Genomic DNA, 19,416 nt, shown 5'->3' with positions numbered 1-19,416 from the left:
ATTGTATTAGATTATGTGTGATTTTGTATCAAAATTTGTTTTGCTAATGCGGCGATGTTTTGTTTATAATTATAGATTACTGGAATATGTTTCAATTTCTTTTTTGGATAGGCCTGATACTGACTCCTCGAGTGTTGTGCTATGAAAACCATTACAACCTCCGTCCCGAAAAGATTGTCCTCTTTTGACTTGACACAAAGTTTAAGAAATAAAGGAAGAAGACTTTTGAAATGTGTGATCCAAAACAAGCCTGAGATATTTGTGTGGTATGTAAATCATCTCATAAAGTTAAATTGTTTAAATATAGAAGGGGACAATCTTTTTGGGACAGACTAAAAAGGAAAGGAGGACAATCTTTTTGGGACAGAGGGATATTAAAATGAGTACCTTTTTTCTCTTTTACTTCAGGGAAGGGTCTTTTGAATTATTTATATTTTGAATCAGTAATTTTGAGATCAAACCACAGAGATTAAATGATTTATTATTCTCAAGATCTATCGAATTATCCTCGTTAAGGAAGAAAAAAAAAAAAGTGAAGGATAAACTTGACTTATTTCATTGTAATTGGAGTTATACAAGTGCTAATGTGTAATAAGAATTTATGTAAAAAGGAAATTCCAAACTTACTCCTCAAAATATTAAACGTGGAACTTCGAATATTAAACGTGAAACCTTCGAAGTTCCTTGCTGCCTAGGTTGAAAATATTTCCTAGAAAAACTACTCAATTAAAGATGAAAACTTTGTTAAATACAGTCAAACCTCTTTATAATTGCTATTCGTTATAACAGCATTTCACTATAACGGTCTGATTTTCTTCGAAACCGATTTTTTATGTTATATTTTACTTCTCTATAACAAGATTACGTTTATAACGGAATGACATCCATTGTAAAATAACTCTTTTGTAAAATTACCTCTCTATAACAGCCATACTCAAATAGCGTGCAATAATATTTTGTAAGAAATATATTATGTGACAACAAAAGTGTCGATGAAGAGCCTCAACCTACTGCAACTTGGAGATAGAAGAGTCAGCTGTTAAGTACTTAGATACCCTTCAAGGGAAAGCTATTAAATTTTCCTTTACTGAAAGTTTGGACAAAACTCTTTGTCAGTTTAAGCGTTATATTATCACTAAGAGACTAGAATTTAGGAAACAGCCTACAATTGTAGAGTTCTTACGTCAAACTTGAAATATTTAAATTCTCAATTAATTTATAATGCATATGTTCCATAGATTTTAATTCTTTATCTGCGTGGTACAACTAGTTATGGATTTTAGTACTAATTTATTAGCCTTTTCAATTTTTGATTTATGAGATATGAAAATCAATTGAGATTTTAAAATTTACAAGTATATTGTTTTCGTTTATAACATAAAAAGTATAAAAAGTTAATTGTTTGCGTACTTTTGTTTATAACAGCTAAATGAGATCTAAATATCGAATGCTAGTATACATGCATAATAGCACCTCACTATAGCAGCCATGAAATTTCCGGACAAACGCTGCCACTATAGAAGGTTTGACTCGTATTCGTCTTTTCTATTTTACGGTTTTATTATTTGAAAAAGCGGGAAGATTGACATTTCTTTCAAGTACTAGATGTCATTGGCCCGTGCCTTACAGACTGAACATTTTATGTTGTATGTTACCTTGGGCAATTCGCAAGAATGCCCTTATTTTGGGTGTCTTTAATTTTTACCTATTAAATTGGTGGTCTTTAATTTTTGCCCTTTGTTAGAACCTCTTGGTTTTGGGTTCGAACCCCCACTCAATCCAAAATTATTATTTTTTTTTAAAAAGAAGTCGCTAGGCAGAGTTTTGCATGCTTCAGGTAGAGTTTTAGACAAACTATGCCTTGCCTTCAAAATTCTGCCTTAAAAATCTGAAACATTACTTGAGTGTTCTTAATAATGTGTCTATTCTCATCTCTCAGCCTATGCAAGCAGATCAAAAAGTTACTCAGCAAAATCACCTAAAGTAAGTCCAAATTGGAGAAGAACACTATCAAAATGAAATACCACTCACATATCTGCACAACATTTGCCCCAGCATCAGAGTTTCAAACTCTATCTTAAGGTAGAGTTTTGAAGGTAAAATTCTGCCTTGTGAATCCAAACCTCTGCGTTGTGATTTTTTTTTATTTTTTTACTGAGCTAGGGTTCGAACTCAGAACCTTGGGGTATTAGGCGAAGGGCAAAAATTAAAGACAACCAATTTGAGGGGCAAAAGTTAAAGATCACCCCAAAAGAAGGGCAATCCGCACAAAAAAATGTATTACCTTCAGTTAAAAAAAGAATGTCTTTAACTCTATCGCATTCATTAAGAAACAAGTCAATAACATTAATTTAAAGGTATTTGGTTAAGTTATTCTATAGCTTTCTTAATAAATGCAAATTTGCTTGGAAAGACAATTTTTAAAAATCGTATATACTTCATCAGTTAATGAGTATTGTTTTTATGTGTAAAATCCCGTTTTGGGACCGAATGGACCATCCTAAGTAGTATTAAAACAAACAAAAAAAAGTTTTGTTTACTAAGCAATTAAAACAAAATAGAATAAAGAGATTTTTATAGAATAATAATTAATTTTCATCTTCATCAAAAATGTTACATTAGTTGTATCTAGTGAGTATTAGTTCTATTGTAGAAACTCGAAGTTATAAATCCAAGTTCCATGCTCCAAATTAAATAATTAACTCATCTTTATACTAAGTGTTGACACCCAATTTTGTCCCTCCGTTATTCCAATTTATTTTCTTGGGCTTTTTAACGAGCTAAATACTTTATTTTCACTACTATTTTTATTACTGTTAACCTCGTTACTTTCATTACTTCATCACAAATTTTAAATAGTTCGTCGTCGTTTCATTTTGGGATTTGTACTCGTTAAATTAATTTTACTTTATTAAACCCTTTACTTTCCACATATTAATCACTAATTATCATAGTATATATATTGTACTAGTTGCTAAATTAGAAGCCCAAGAATAATTAAATAGCGGAGAAAAGATCAACATTTTTCTGCCAATTAATGGCCCAAACGGACCAACCCATTACCACTATTTTTAACTAATCCAACCAGCCCAAATAATCCTTCTATCCGGTCGACCCGCACCACATCACCCGACCCGGCCCATTTTTTTTATTTCCCTAAACCTAATATCTCCAGCCGCCTCCCTCTCTCTTCTCATCTCTCTCATACGCTTCTCTCTCTCATCTCTTCCATTTTAGCTAAAAACCTAATCACCTTTCAACCATGGCAGACGCACCATGACCCATTCTCGTGCAACACTTTTCCCTTTCCTCCTCCTCTCTCATCTCTTTCTTGTTTTGGACAAAGTTTCAATTTCTTTCAAATTTCCATGGCGGTATCGTGTTTGCCATTTCCATACAAGTCTCATTTCCCTCCTATTTTCAACGATTGTGTCAACACAACGAGACAAAATACTTTTCTGAAAATCAATTGGTAAGAGATAGAGACTAATCTCCAACAGATATATCACAAGAAGCCAAGAAAACTTTTTTTCAGAGATCTGAGAAAAGGTTCGTTCACATGTTGATTCAAACGGCTATTTCAACTTTGTTTTGGAGCTAAAATCTCGAGGTTCAAAACAAAAACCCTAGCCTCTGTCACCTATAAATACACCTTTAAGCTCTCAGCCGAAGGGGGAGAGGAACACAAAGGGATACCCTCACTCTAAAAACAACAGTCACATATTACTCTATTTTTACTTTCCGATTTAAAACCTTAGTTACTTTAATCGGGTTCGGGTTCGTTCGAATTTGAGCGTAGATCCGAGATCGTCGGCATTACCTTGTCGCCTGACAAACAGTGAAATCCAACGCTATTTCGATTTATTGTCCCGTTGGAATTCCCATCAAAGATAGAAAATCATGTTATGATGCCTTGTTTTCACCATTTCACTCAAATTTGTGTTTACTGTTGTTGTTAGATTGGTGTAGATATCAGCATGTGTTATGTTTGTTATTGCTGTGTAATCTTGTTCCAGCATGTGTTTGCATATTTTGATGTTTTAGATTAAATTCCCAGATAGAGTCATATGTTTGTCATTCTTGTTTCGTCTAATTAGTCTAGCATGTATCTATGAATTGGTTTGGTTTTCAGTTGGTTAGTAGGTATCAAGCACCTGGTTTGTGCTTAGACTAATCAGTTGGGTCTGTTTAAGTCTAATTGCTGGTATGAATGTCGTGTTTAAAGGGATAAAGCAGAACACCATGTTTTTCCTTCAAATGCTAATGTCACTAGCTGAATATATACGAATTGGGGTTTAGTCAAATATAAAGGGATATGACTTAAGAAATGTTGGTTTGAAGGCTACAGTTGTTTAAATGTCATCACTAGTTCAATCTTGCCATCTGTATGCTTTTAAAACTCATGGATATTTGATTAGTTCAGAATATTGCACTAGTTCATCATTGAATGATTCCGGAATAATTTAAGTCCAAAATAAATGGTAAGATAGAGAGTTTAAACTGGTTATATGGGATCCTTATATGTAAACTAAACTGGAAGTAGCATTGAAAGGCTTTAGCATGACTATTAGAACCTGTTTCTATTTAATTGGGCCTAGAAACTGTTTTGAGCTGCTTTGCATAAAGTTAGCATGTTGTATATCTGCCTTCATGGTTAATTAGAAGTTTCGTCTAATATAACTAAGGTCTTAATCTCAAATGCTCATAAGTTTGCCAAACAAGTATCTGTATGCTGATTTGAGTTTCGCTATGTGAATCAAACCTGGTTAACTATGAACCCTTTCTAAATGATACGATAAGGTCTACGTTCTTTCTTTGTTGTAGCTCTCTAGTTCTGAATATCGGGTATGCCTTTGTTACTATTGCGTTGGACTGGTACTTGATTCTGTTTTCTGTGGCTCATCGGTCAAGTGGTCATGTCTAACCTTTCTCAGGGTTTGGTTAGTGTCTATATGACCATATCATGCCCTTATCTGGTCTTTGTGCTTGAAAGCAATTATCATAATATCTCATACTCCCAACAGATTTCCTTGTTAGTAATTTTAGGTAAGCACCATACTATAGGTAAACGTAAGGAGCTATTTGTTCAACTAGTTAATAAATGATGAAATGAGGGCATGTAGAATGGATTCTCGCCTGCATGCGTATACTCATTTGTATAAAGAGCCTGTGTCTGTTGTTTCTTAAGGGTACCTTTTTGTGATTGCTGGAAAACTGGAAATGGAAATGTCGCAAATATTGATGAAAACCAAGTCATAATTTAATTCTTGCGGTATCTTTCTTCCATAGTTATTGTTGAATACCGAAATTAGCAAGTAGTTTTTTTTAGCATTTTATACTTTGGCAACCGTTGTTTGCATGTATGATAAGAGACAAAATCACTCATACTATCTTACTCTGTCTATGTGTCTGTAGTAGTTGCTATTCCCAGAGAAACACCACTGCATTCTTAGATTTATCATTTCACGAGCATGTTTGATTCTCGTCGCTTCTAAACTGCTGGCGACCGTCACTTTTTTTTATCACAATCTGACTCGTTCTTGAGGTTCTGAAAAATGCTATCTTGACGCTTCATTTAGTTGCTGTGTTTTCTTTGAATTTTGTACTAATCTTTATCCTTTCTTTTTACATGTACACCTCGGAGCGAAATGGAGTCTCCCCAAAGACTCATTATCTGAACAATCTCACTTTGAGATTCCGTGACATTCAGACTTTGTGTGTGCATTCCTATTCTTGCGACACTCATCCGAACAGAAAAACAACGAGAGTGGTTAGCCAAAATGGCGAACCACCGAGGCTTCACTTTTCTACCGAGTCCGAATATTTTTATTTTCATTCCCTTTTTTATCCGCTGATATTGCTTATTTGTAGGTGTGATTGCTATTTTATTTGTGGTGGGTTATTAGTTGTTAATGGCTCTACTTTGCTTGATTATGTAGGATCTTTCTTCAAATTAACATTAGAAGGTTTATTTTCATCACTTAGGAGTTTCTTTAATCGGAGTGTGGTTTGTCCTCAAGACTTAATCTTATTTATTTCAAAACGTCATATGTTTACAAAGTTAAATAATCATTGTCTTTGAGTCATTTGTTTAATCTAGAAACTATTAATTTCATTCGACCAACTTCGGCTTCAAAACCTCACTAACATAAAATATGACTCCGATTGTATATTTATAAACATTTTAGATTTACCCAATTATACATATTTTTAGCTGAAATTGGTTAAATAAAGAAAGAGAAAGAAACTCACTTCTTTAGTATCCTATTTATAAAGGTAAGTTTAGATTTTCTATGTCAAATATCCATATGACATAATTTTATCCGAAGTTCAAAACTACTAAAATCTCATCTCAAAAGCTATTACTTATATGTAAATTATTATATTTTCTACAAGTTTTATTTTAAATAACATTATCATATTTTATTTATCACTTTGGCAATGCTTATAAAGCTATTTTCTTTTTTATAACACTATATATACACTTAGCCTAATTAATTTTAAGTCCGGTCGGATTAACCATTTTTATGGAACTTAGAGGATGCCTAATACCTTCCCTTTAAGTTAGTTGAACCCTTACCTAGAATCTTCAGTTTCGCAGACTTTTAAACTTTAGATAATTACTTTAATTAACCTTAGGTGTTCTAATTCACCACAATTAATTAGGTGGCGACTCCTGTACTTTAATTAACCCCGGAATTACCGGGATGTTGTAAACTATTTTGACCCTGGTTAAAATAGGGTATGACGACTTAGCGACTCATTGGGATTTACCTAGGTTCTAACCATACGTACTTAGTTAAATAGGCTTTGTGTGTTTGTTTGTTACTTTATTGATTGACCGTTTTCACATGCTATTAATTGCGTTTGATATAAATCGTTTGAATGTTCTTGCTTTGATAAACCGTCATTCCGTATCATCTTCCTCCCAAATCCGGAAAATTCACACAAATTCACACACTTAAAACGGTTTCGCGGTTTGCGGCGTGCACTACTAAAAAACCTTTTTAGTCGGATTGATCTTGTGGATTTAGTCGATCGGCGGTGCGATCGCGACCACGGACTTTCCACTCCCAAGTTGTCCGGGGGAACCTTGTGTCATAGGAAGCCAACTCTTAGTCGGCCCTAAGATAGAGCTAAACCAACACCCGTTATTAGGGGCATACATTTCATGACCTAGGAGGTTTAATACCCTTGGTGTATTAAATCCATTAGATGACTTTTACCCAAACGTCCAAGTGGGTCCACGACCCCAAGTGACACAAATCATATTTTATGTGCATGTTTGAAGGGTAAGCGTGCCTAAATATTGACTATTTGCTTTAATTAATTAAACTTTAGGAGGGAGGGAACAACTAACATTTCTATGGCAGTGGATCCGCATTGGAGTTCAACAAATGCCGAAGACCAAATGACATCACGAAATGGAGCTGTACATTTAGACGTAGAAAATTGTATTAGGAAATACTTTATGTTGTATTCATTTAATATGTAATAAATATTACATTTTGTACTTTATTTTGGGAAATAGAATTTGTTTAATTAATCAAAAGCAATGGAATGACGTATTATGGCACACTTTACCCTTCAAACAAACGTTAGGCCTACCTCGGCACAAAAAGGTCACATGCGTATTAGGACGCGTTATTGTTGATATATACTTGTTTGACAACTTGTTTGATTTTATTTGATGAATTATTTGTTACATGACTTACTTGACTTTACGTGTTCATGACTTTACCTAGACTGACATCATTTGCATTATTGTGTTTCTTTATTTTTTATTATTCCCAAAAGAGTTGATTCGTGTTGACACTCGAGCTGGCCGACCATCCTTACCGCACAAGGTCAAAAACATCATCACTACCTCGACGTACCTGGGTTGTGCAAGGAAAGGAAATTATCATGACTGATCCAGCCGCATCCGTTTCAACTGGTTTAGAAAACATTGTGATCTCTAGCGATCCTCCCGAGACGTCTGAACATAGAAATACTATGCAACATGACGAACATATCGCCCGCCTGACTCAAGAAATTGAGGACCTACGTAGCGAACTAAATCGGGTTAGGGACCTGACCAACTTATCCATCACACTCCCAAGTCCACCTTCTGAACCCAGAACGGTCGCGCCAAATCCACCCCGTTTTCCATCACTTGAATCCCCAGTCCCTGAACATTTCCCTCCACAAAATACTGCACCTGCCAACAACAACTTTCCTCCACCAAATCCATCCTCCGTCTATACTACTCCGCAAAATCAACCACCTACTTACAATACCTACGCTACTCCTAATCCACCACCCGTCAACCCACCAAATCAATCACAAATTCACACTCCCTATATTCCATTACCCACCAACACTAATCCGCCACCTACCACTACTCCTCCAAACCCACCAAACCAACTACCTACAAACACCATTTACAACACACCACCACCAGTCCAAAACACTCCTACTGTCCAAACTTATCCAACCCAAAGATATACAAGGGGCACATTTTGCCACTCCTAACACACATTATGTTCCTCCCAGATATGCGCGGAAACACAAGCATACACCAACCCCGAACGGCCAAAGTCTCCATCCAAGTAGATCAATACGAGGAAATGGAGAAAGAGGCAAAAACGAAGTAGCGTGATATGTTGCTAAAAGAGATCCACGGTCCTCAAAGAAGCAATGAGAAACCCGGCAAGTTGCTAGAAGAACTAAGAGTGTAGAATACGAGGATCCGTGCGTCTGTACCGATGTTGACCTACCCGGGCTACAAACCGCCAAAGTTTGATACTTTCATGGAACCGGCGATCCTCACACACACTTAAGGGCTTACCGCGACAAACCGGTTGGAGTAGGTAGAGACGTAACATAAGGATGAAGCTATTCATCAGGAGCTTATCTGGTGAGGCCCTTAATTGGTACACACAACAGGACGTTCGTAAATGGCATGGTTGGAGCGACATGGCCCAAGACTTTATGGACCGATTCAGTTTCAACACTGACATTACACCAGACAGAGTCTATATGACTAAGTTAACCAAGAAGTCCACTGAGTCGTTCCGTGAGTATGCACTGCGTTGGAGGTCGAAGCGTACCAGGGGTTCAACCCCCGATGAATGACAGAGAAATGACCGCTACCTTTCTTATCGAATGCGGTCGGCATATTTTATGAGAAATGATAGTATGATGGGACAAAAGTTCGTGTTGTCCGAATGGGAGAAGCCTTGGAAGAAGGAATCAAATCTGGAAAAATTCAGATCTTACGCTTTGCAAGTCGTAAACAAAGCCATTCAATCTCGGGTTCTATCAAATAAAAAAGAAGAAGAAGATGTCGTTGCGCCATGAATGTCCAAGGACATAAGCCAAGCCAAGCCACCACATACTTTAACCATCCGCAACCGCCTTTCTACCCTTACCATTACATTGAACCTTACCAAACTCCACTACCTCCTTACCCTCGTCTACAATACCCAAGCAAATTACTACCAACCCCGAGCACCTCCACATCAAAACCCACGTCCATATCGACCGTTCAAGCTCCTACTTACCAAAATCGACCACACACCGCACCCAAAACTCGTCCAAACACCGACACCAAAACACCCGTAATTACACTCGGTTCGCCGAACCCTTGGCTCAATTATTCGAAAGATTTAAAGTAAAGAAGCGTGATACAACCGATCGGGGAAAATTCCCGATCCCATTCCAAGATGGTTTGATGGTTCTAAACGTCGTGCATATCATTCCTGAGTTACCGGGCACGACACCGAGGATTGCCACGCCTCAAAAAACAAAATTGAAGCCTTAATCAAAGAAGGAGCGATCCAACTTACGGAGCTCGGCCAACGTGGACAACAACCTACTGCACTGCTCCTTGAAAATGCCAACGTGAACATGATCACTGTTGAGGAAGTTGGAGATGTGAAAGCCGTCATGCCATCAACCTTTGTCGCTCCCGTGGGAACAATCCAAAAACAAGCACCGACAAAGATTGCTACTACAACTGCTTACAACGCCGAGACACCGACCATTCAGGGTGCCGAACCAGGAGAGACTTTGAAGAATTGGACTTGTACTCCGTCCCCCGGTTCTCTAGAGTCTTAGTAGATTGAACTATAGTGAATTTTTGAGATAGCACAATTTTAAAATCGAGGCTTAAATTGTGCCACTAAAACTTTTGTTGTTTTGCCTCATCTTTTTGGAAGCTTAAATTGCAAAAACTATGAATGCATTTCGATTTTCCTTAATCATCTATTATTATTTCCTACTTTATTTATCAAATCTGCCAACTCTATGATTGTGATGTAAACGAATAGACAACATACGCCTCGAGGGAATAACAAGAAATTAGAAGACGAGATTTCATTTGGAAGAAAGCAAATACCCAATAGGTGATGACGTAAGCCTGAAAGCTAACTATCAAGCTAGAATCAAAGTACGACATTAGGTTAGACAACCTAGTTGCAACCTTTCCTTAATACACCGTACGAACTACGCTGACCTGATTCCCGTGGTGGGATACGTAGGCAGCCCACATAGGGTTCGGTTGCATTACAACGAAAGATCCAAAAATCCTTATTGCCTAAGAATAAGTATACATGGCCTGATTCCCTCGGCGGATTCGTAGACTATCAATATACGAGTCACATTTGATAAAAGCCAACAAAACTTTTACCATTTTTTAACGAACTACGCCGATTCCTCGGTGGGATACGTAGGCAATCCACATCGGGTTCGGTCCTTTTATTAAAAAATTTCACACCGTTTCCACGTGTCCTACGAACTACGTTCTGACCTGATTCCTTTGGCAGGATACGTAGGCAACCTATATAAGGTTCGGTCACACCACAATATAAGTTTAGTACACCCTTTTGAATCAAACTGGGGCATATTTTGAAAGATTAGACAAGAAATGAGTTAGACATCGACAAGATTAAGGCTACCAGGAAATAGTATAGACAAATGACTTATTAATTGTGTCACGATCCGAAGTTGGCAGAAATATTTTACAACTTATATATATATATTTACATATATATTTTTCCTTACATACATCCATTTGCAGATAGGTATTTTACAACTTATATACATATAGTTACGTTTCCTTATACATATACTTACATACCTACCTTTCAAATGAAATACTTTCTTTCAATTGTTTCGCTACTGTTCATCTACCGAGGCTTGAACGGAGATCACAAGATCCAAACAAACGAGACAAATGGAGTGCCAACAACGTCAAGCTTCGAGTCAACACGAATCAACTTCCCCCTCCCAAACTAAGAATTTTTCTTTGAGTGCAGGAACCTAAAATCGCGAGATCAACGAATCCAAGTCCATCAATCATGGCCGAGAAGCCTCGCTTTAAAAGCCAAACGGCTTTATTTCCAACTTTATCTCTACTTTCATTCTTTATTACAATAACTCTATGACTTTATTAACAATTATACCTGTTTTGTAGGTTACCGAGATTGAAGATGAATTAAATCAGGATTACGTGTCGCTGTTTGGCTTATCACGATACCGTCAACATCATCTTATCCAAACCCTCTATATTATCACTTTTCTCTTTTACAGGAATCTACATTCTTATCATTTACTTTACCTACTTTAACCACTTTACTCTGAACTTTGCAGGAAGCAACATCAAGTCTCCGAAGACAACCGGAGGAATCATTAAGTCTCCGAACACAACCGTAGGATCATCATTAAGTCACCGAAGACTATAACTTTCTCTCTACTTTATCATTCACTTTACCTACTTTAACCACTTTAAGCCCCGAACGGCTACACTATAACTTTACTCTCTACTTTATCATTCACTTTACCTATTTTAACCACTTTACCCTGAATTTTGCAGGAATCAACATTAAGTCTCCGAAGACAACCGGAGAGATCATCATCAAGTCTCCAAAGACAACCGGGATCATTCGGCTACACAAACTTTACACATGAATCAACATTAAGTCTCCGAAGACAACCGGAGGGATCATCATCAAGTCTCCAAAGACAACCGGCATCATTCACACATACACTACTTTTACGAACATGCATAAGCCGACGGCCACGCTATGACCTTACTCTCTACTTTATCATTCACTTACCAACTTTAACAACTTTATCTTGAATCATTCACATTATCATCAAGGCTCAAGACAACCGAGAGATATCATCGAGTCCCGAAGATGTACCGAGGCCTTATTATCATTAAAGTCTTCAAATACAACTGGAGATATTCAAAGATAAACATCGTGCATTCATTCAAGTCCCTGAAGACAACCAGAGACAACATTTAGCCACACCGCTTCATTATAAGCCACACGGCTTCATCCTCATTCTCACACTCATATTTACTATCATGTTACATTCTTTATAATTTTACACTTTCCACTTTATTACTAATTTTGACATGAATTTCAGTCTTTGACAGAAAGTACAACTTACAGAGACACAGCGCAACGTGGAACTTTATCTTACGCAGTGAACTGGGACAAATTTGCTGAAGAGGAGTATCAAACTCATAAGCAAGGGTCACGGATCTACTCTCGAACTCAACTTCGCCTACGTCCACAAACACATGCTACGTAGGATAATCTTTCTTTCATATCCACCGCTAAAACTCTACTCAAGCAACTCCTTTCATAATCTTGTATCCCTTCCTATATCCCAGTCTCACCATAATTCAACACTGGGGCAAAAGCGTAGCGTCAGTATCAACCCGCTTCTTTCGAACTTCATACCGCTTAATTTTCAACAAAACCCGAGACATGTAGGCGACTCGAGATTGGGTTCGGCCATAATTCTTTTCATCCCATAATATTTTTCACCATTTCTCCTAAATCGTATTTCTCAAGTTCTTCCAAGTCATACTTGTTGGTCGGAACAAAATCGGCTACTTCGTCAACTTCTTCGCCCGAAAACTCTTACATCGTCTCCGGTCGAAGAGGGGCATCTGTTGACACCCAATTTTGTCCCTCCTTTATTCCAATTTACTTCCTTGGGCTTTTAAATTAATTAAATCTAAATATTTTATTTTTCTCTTCTATTTTTTACTACTATTAATATTATTACTTTCATTCACTATTTTTCTATTAACATTATTTCGTTACTTTATCACAAATTTTAAATGATTCGTCATCGCTTCACTTTTAAGATTTGTACTCGTAAATTAATTTTACTTTATTAAATCCTTTATTTTTTACATACTAATTACTATTTACCTTCACATAATATACATTGTACTAGATATTAAATTAAAAGCCCAAAAAAAAAAATTAAAATTGAAAAGAAAGGCCAACAATTTTCAGCCAACTAATATGCCCAAAACACATAGCCCATTATCCTTAATGGACCAGACTCCTAAACTACCCGACCCAGCCCATTATCGTTTTTATTCAATTTAATCCCTAATCCCTTTCTCCTTATCCTTTCGGTAACAGCCTCCTCTCTCCTCTCTCTCTTTTACCCGCTCACTCTTCTCTCCTCTCGTCCTCGTCGTCATCTTTCCTCTCCATTATCAAAGAAAGAGTGAGACCACTTTCAACCATGGCATGCAGTCTCTCTTTTTTCCGTCAATCGGCTCTCCTCTCTTTCTCTCTCCATTTCCGCGAAATCTCGGCCCCTTTTTTCAACATCAGACCTTCGCCTTCCATTTTCTCACAAAACTTGTCCGTTTGTCGCCGCATCTATCGTTGACGAGAGGAGACTTTCCCCCTTTTCGCTCCAAGACACGTTAATCTTCAAAAATCGAAAAAAGTCAAACCATTTTGAGCAAGGTCCGAGTTGATCACGTGATTTGAAGCCCAACGTTCGATTTTGGAACATAATTGTTGACTCGCCTTTGAATTCGAGTTCAACATCCCGCCCAACTTAAAACAAAACCCTAGACTCCACCTATAAATACCTTGCTAGTGCTCTGCCGAAGGGGGGAGGAGTATTTTTTTTTTCTATCAAAGTCTTGAGTTTCCTTTTAATCTGGTCCGAATCCTGACTCGCATTGGAAATTCCGGAGACAACGGAATTTACCTTTTCAAATTTAGTATTCATCTTAACATTTTATATTGAATTTCGATTCGAAAGACTTCGTTCGAGTTCGAGTTCGTCGGGTTCGAGCCTAGATTCGTGACCCCCGTCCCAGTTCATCGCACACAAACAAGGTAAATTTTGACGCATTTATTACTTTCAGTATTTGGTTTTCAGTTTTAGATAAAATTTCAGCTTTTTTTTTAATTGTTATTATGTAGTTTCTTCGTCGTCGCGTTATTCGTTTTGATGATTGGGAGCTGTTAGAATAGATTAATGTCTATTAAAATGAATTTGGAAGAGATGTCTTGTAGCTTGGATGTTTGGGATTAAGTTAAATTCCTAATTTAGAAATCATTTTAAAGTCGAATATACATAGGATATACAGTAGGTTATCAAAGTGGGAAGAAGATATACATTCGGTATACATCTGATATGCACACCGTGGTGTATATCTTAGGTATATTGTGTATGTGATCAGAATAGGTTGATACTTTCTTTCTTTTGTTCTATCCGTTCCAAGTTGCGTATATCTTGTATTGAGTTTAATCGTCACCCACTTTAAGTTTAGGTCTAACGAAATATTCGTATAACATGTCCATTTTGTTGTTGATTTTATTCAAATTTCGAAATCCATATCATGTATTTAGTTTTCACTAACAATCGCGTATTGGGACTTTATCTCATCTAAATAGAATTTAGTCGAAAGTATAACTTTGCTTAGAGTTGAATAGAGATCTGTTTTAGTTCAATTCTGCCTATCCTTGCTCTTCTTTTGCGTATTTGGCATCTAGAGTTCGTAGTGGCTTCTATTGGCAAATAAAGTCCGCTCCCACTCGAAATTGGTGTTAATCTAAACCTAGTTATGCCTTAATAACCTTGGAAGAGATCACTAGTAGCTTGAGGTACTATATGGATTTGTTGTCACGTATAACTGATTTACAGTTCGCAACTGAATTCTAAGTCGGTAATAATTTTATAGACCATAAATATCCTTATGTTCTGCTGTGTTAGCCCGTGTTGCCTAAGTAGCGAAATACCCGTGCCACAAAATGTCTTCTCTCGTTCAAAGAAATTGCAGCTACTATCATATTTTGTTTTCCTTTCCTGGTTCAAATTAGTTCGTCCTCTTGTCATTATAGTACTTGATCGCATATTCCTGGTTTGGTTAGGATTGTCCCATTTAGTAAGTATGCCACTGTCCTGCCCCTCTTCGTCGTAGTATTCGGAATTTTCGCTTAACGAAATGTGGTAATTCTTTGTTCGTGTTTACGAGGTCCTTAACATTTTTTTTTGAAAAATTGTATGATCGTTGTCGTGATAATTTGGAGTCAAAAGACAAACTCGGCATCCGACCATCCATTTTATTTCATTCTCACGAGTTAGCTTAACAAGAATAATTCCCACTTATCATGTTATTATATATATAAGTGTCTTTAGATTCGTGATTGTCTTCTTTTAGCGTAAGTAAGAGCATCTTTCAACCCTTTCGATATTTTTCGGTAGAAATTAATGACAATCAACTACTAAAATATCATCTTGTCTTGACTTTATCATAATGTCTATTCTATCCGTACGTATGTTTGTTTTCCTAAATTGTGGTGTGTTTTCATTTGATCTTGCTTTTCATTCCTGGTGACTAATTTTGACCGTATTTATAGCCTTAATCGGTTATTATCCACCTTTTCTCTTATTGTTTGAAGTTGTGTCCATGGTTAATCGAACATAGACATTGATCTCGTTCTTCCTCTTGAATTTGATTATGCATGTTTCGCCTTATTTGTGGATTGCGTACTAATCCTTTTCCTTTTCATTTTTTTATGCATGAACATCGCCTATGAGTCCAAGGGACTCATCATCTTCTGCATTCGGTGTTGGGCCAAGGCCCAACGAAATCCTTCTCTCGAATCAGCCTCTGTCCAAACAACCTGCAGCAATTAAAAAGGATTTTCTGGGCCAAAGCCCAATAACAAACAGGCTGCAGCAGCAGTCCAAATGGCCTGGCCCATTTGCTCTCTTTTCCTTCTATCTCCACTTTTGTTGTGTATTCTTGGCTTACTTTGTGTGATTAATACTTTATGTTTCCCTCTTAGTTTATATGAGTTGTAGAGAATTAGTATAGGTAATTGTAGAGCGATAAATAGTCACCTCCAGGGAAAACTGTTAGTAATTTCACTAGGTTTTTTGTTTACTTATTTTGCCTATTTCTAAAATTATTTATAGTACTTATGGTATTACCTATATTGTATAATTGATACTAAAATGCGAAGTCGTGAACATCTATTTTGAATTAATAAGTACGTCCTATCTTTATTATCTTATAAAAATTTGAAATATCATTAAAACGTAAGTATGAACCCACGTATACTTTATCAATCACTCTTCAAGTTCGAATCTATTATGAACACTTTTAGTTAGGCATAGTTAATAAACATAACAAAAGGAGAAGGATAAAATCCCGTCTTACCCGTACTCTTAAACAAATTAGTTAAAGTCTTCCCCGCTTTTGAGATATTTTCAAATATATCCCCGCCTCTTTAATTTATAATTAAACTCTTTTATACAGGTTATTATAGTCGTATTTCTAACAACGTTGTGATATTCTCCTCTACCATTTTAGCAATACTTATTTTCTAAACACTTAAAATGTTACACTTATACTTAGCCTAATTAATTTACCTAAGTCTGGCCGGATTAACCATTATTAATGGAACTTAGAGGATGCCTAATACCTTCCTCTAGGTTAATTGAACCCTTACTCGTAGATCTTTTGGTTTCGTAGACTTTAAAAACAAATCAACTTTAAATAACTACTTTAATTACCTTAGGTGCCCTAATTCACCATAAATAATTAGGTGGCGACTCCTTAACTTTAAATAACCCCGGAATTACCGGGATGTTGTAAACTATTTTGACCCTGGTTGAAATAGGGTATGACACTAAGCATATTACCTTTCAAATACTATCATAGTTTTCTTCATGAGCGGAGCACAGGGGGTTTTATTTGAATCCACTTTCTGGAAATTATATTGTATATTCAAGGTTAAAATTATTTTTCGTAAATATATGTAGTAGGTGTCGAATCTCTTTGACATCTTCGTATATTGACTTTGAATCCGCTTAGTGAAATCTTGATTCCGCTGCTCATTTTTATCCAAATAAATTTGTATGGAAATCCACACAATAATACGACTTGAGATAAAAAAAATGTAGTTACTTTGTTGATTTTAGTAGAATTATTGGGCTATTTTTAGTTAAGCAAATGGTAAATTGAAAATAAACTTATACATTATTCCTTTATTCCCTTTTACATTTCATGATTAAACTCACTATAAAAAAAATAAAAATAAAAACTCACTGTGTACAAGTAATCAAACAATTATGTAACGAAGAATTTGTAATAGCATTAATAAAATTGTTCCGCACAATCCCTAAATTAATTTTGATTTTTTAAAACGCCGATCTTTCGAATCAATAATTGAAATTTATCATGGTAATTAGTAGTTTTTTTTATTGTTGTTGTTGTTGTGTGCCATTCTCGTAAATGAGTTGCTTGTAATTTGGTTTGTTGGATTGGATTTCCATCTCAATGTTACTTAAATCTTCCTTGTAAAATTAGGAACAAATTTTGTTTTTGGTTGAAATTTAAATTACTTAGGAGGAAAACAAAAACTAAAGATATAGGAGTTTAAAATAGCCATGTGGGTATTAGTAAATTGAAAAGGCTGCAAGGTGTCAACAGAATTCCAAAGAAAAGTAATTGGCACCTGGGTCTTTTGTCCAATTGAGGAAAACGTACACCTACAAAGCATTTTAGTATAACAACTTTCAAGCACAATAACAATAGAAACTACCAAAATGTTAGTTCTGAAATTACCTTTTGCCCTTGATCGTCCCATTCTTCATCTTTCAAACTTACATTATTCAAATATTTTAATTAATTTCAAATGTTTAAAATGGACAAATACAAATTTGACTTTCTGTTTAATGAAGAATTACTATTTGAAAAATTTAGTGAACAATCCTATTTTAGTACTATTATATGATTTACAAAATTGATTAATGTCGGAGGTATTGACTAAAATTTTAACGGAAAGCAAAATTATTTCGGTACAAGCAAGAAAGGAGGTATGAGATTAGTTAAACGTAAATAAGCTAATAATATGGGACCCACGTCTCCATTTGTCTATGTGAGACCCAATGTAAATTATTGGAGAGTTGCGGGTGGCGGAGTATGGGGTCCACGTCCAAGGACACAATATTTATTTTATAGGAGTATATGTTTGGTTCTTACTTTTCATAAAGCACTTTTATAATTGAGCAAAATTACAGATTTGCCCTTGGTCGTCCATGGCATGGCTTTTCTATATGGTGTGTGTGTGTGTATATATATATAGTGTGTGTATATATATATATATTTAGACACTGTGTATTCTTATTCCACTTAGTGTGTGTGGGGGCGCCACCTCATTGCACATCCAACCAGCCATATATATATATATATATATATATATATATATTTAATTGAGTTGACACAATTTAAATGAGCTGTGTGTTGGTTTTATATATATATATATATATATATATATATAATATATGACCAATATCCCATTACAATGCCATAAATTCTAGGTTTATTTAACCTCATTTACGGTTAGTGATAGAACTTAAATCCATAAGTCTAGCAGTGCGAGAACAGAGACACAAAGCATCAGCCATCATCCTCTAACATAGAAATATGATTACCATGGAGAATAACAATTGCAAGGCAACTTTAGGAATCTAATGAGGACACTATGATGAAATTTAAACAATACTCTAGAATATAGCACCTTTTTGCAAAGAATATGTATGGAGGCAAATTATGTTTGATGACATTTTAGATAATGACAGTCATTTCCTCAAAACTAAAGTTAATCATGAGTTGCATTAGCCCTCTCTAATTCTTTTACACACACCTTTTAACGCACCTAATGGTGGATATAAAAAAATCATTAAAATGTTGTAAGTTCCTATAATATTACCAAAAGAGAGGTTCTTATGGTGTGTTTTTTTACTCTAGTTGCGCGTGACTAATTAGTTACCACGAAAATTTGTCGAGAACCAAGATGTTCTAACGATGTATCTGAAGAAACAGAACTACCTATAAGAAATATATATAAAACATTATTGTACATTGCGAAGTTTTCATTTTGCAGAGTTTTCATTGCTTTACTAAGTGCTCTTTGGTTGTTTTATTATTTTATACTTAGTTTTACATGTACGAGATATGAAATTAAGTTTGTTCGTGAGGGATTATACAAATTTTGTTGATGAACTTAAATCCATAAGTCTATGGAGGCATCAACGATCATCCTCTAACATAGAAAATTTTGATTACATGGAGAATAATAAGCA

This window comes from Lycium ferocissimum, chromosome 10 (genome assembly GCF_029784015.1).
Source record: "Lycium ferocissimum isolate CSIRO_LF1 chromosome 10, AGI_CSIRO_Lferr_CH_V1, whole genome shotgun sequence".
NCBI lineage: Eukaryota > Viridiplantae > Streptophyta > Magnoliopsida > Solanales > Solanaceae > Lycium > Lycium ferocissimum.
This window is presented reverse-complemented; position numbering follows the sequence as displayed.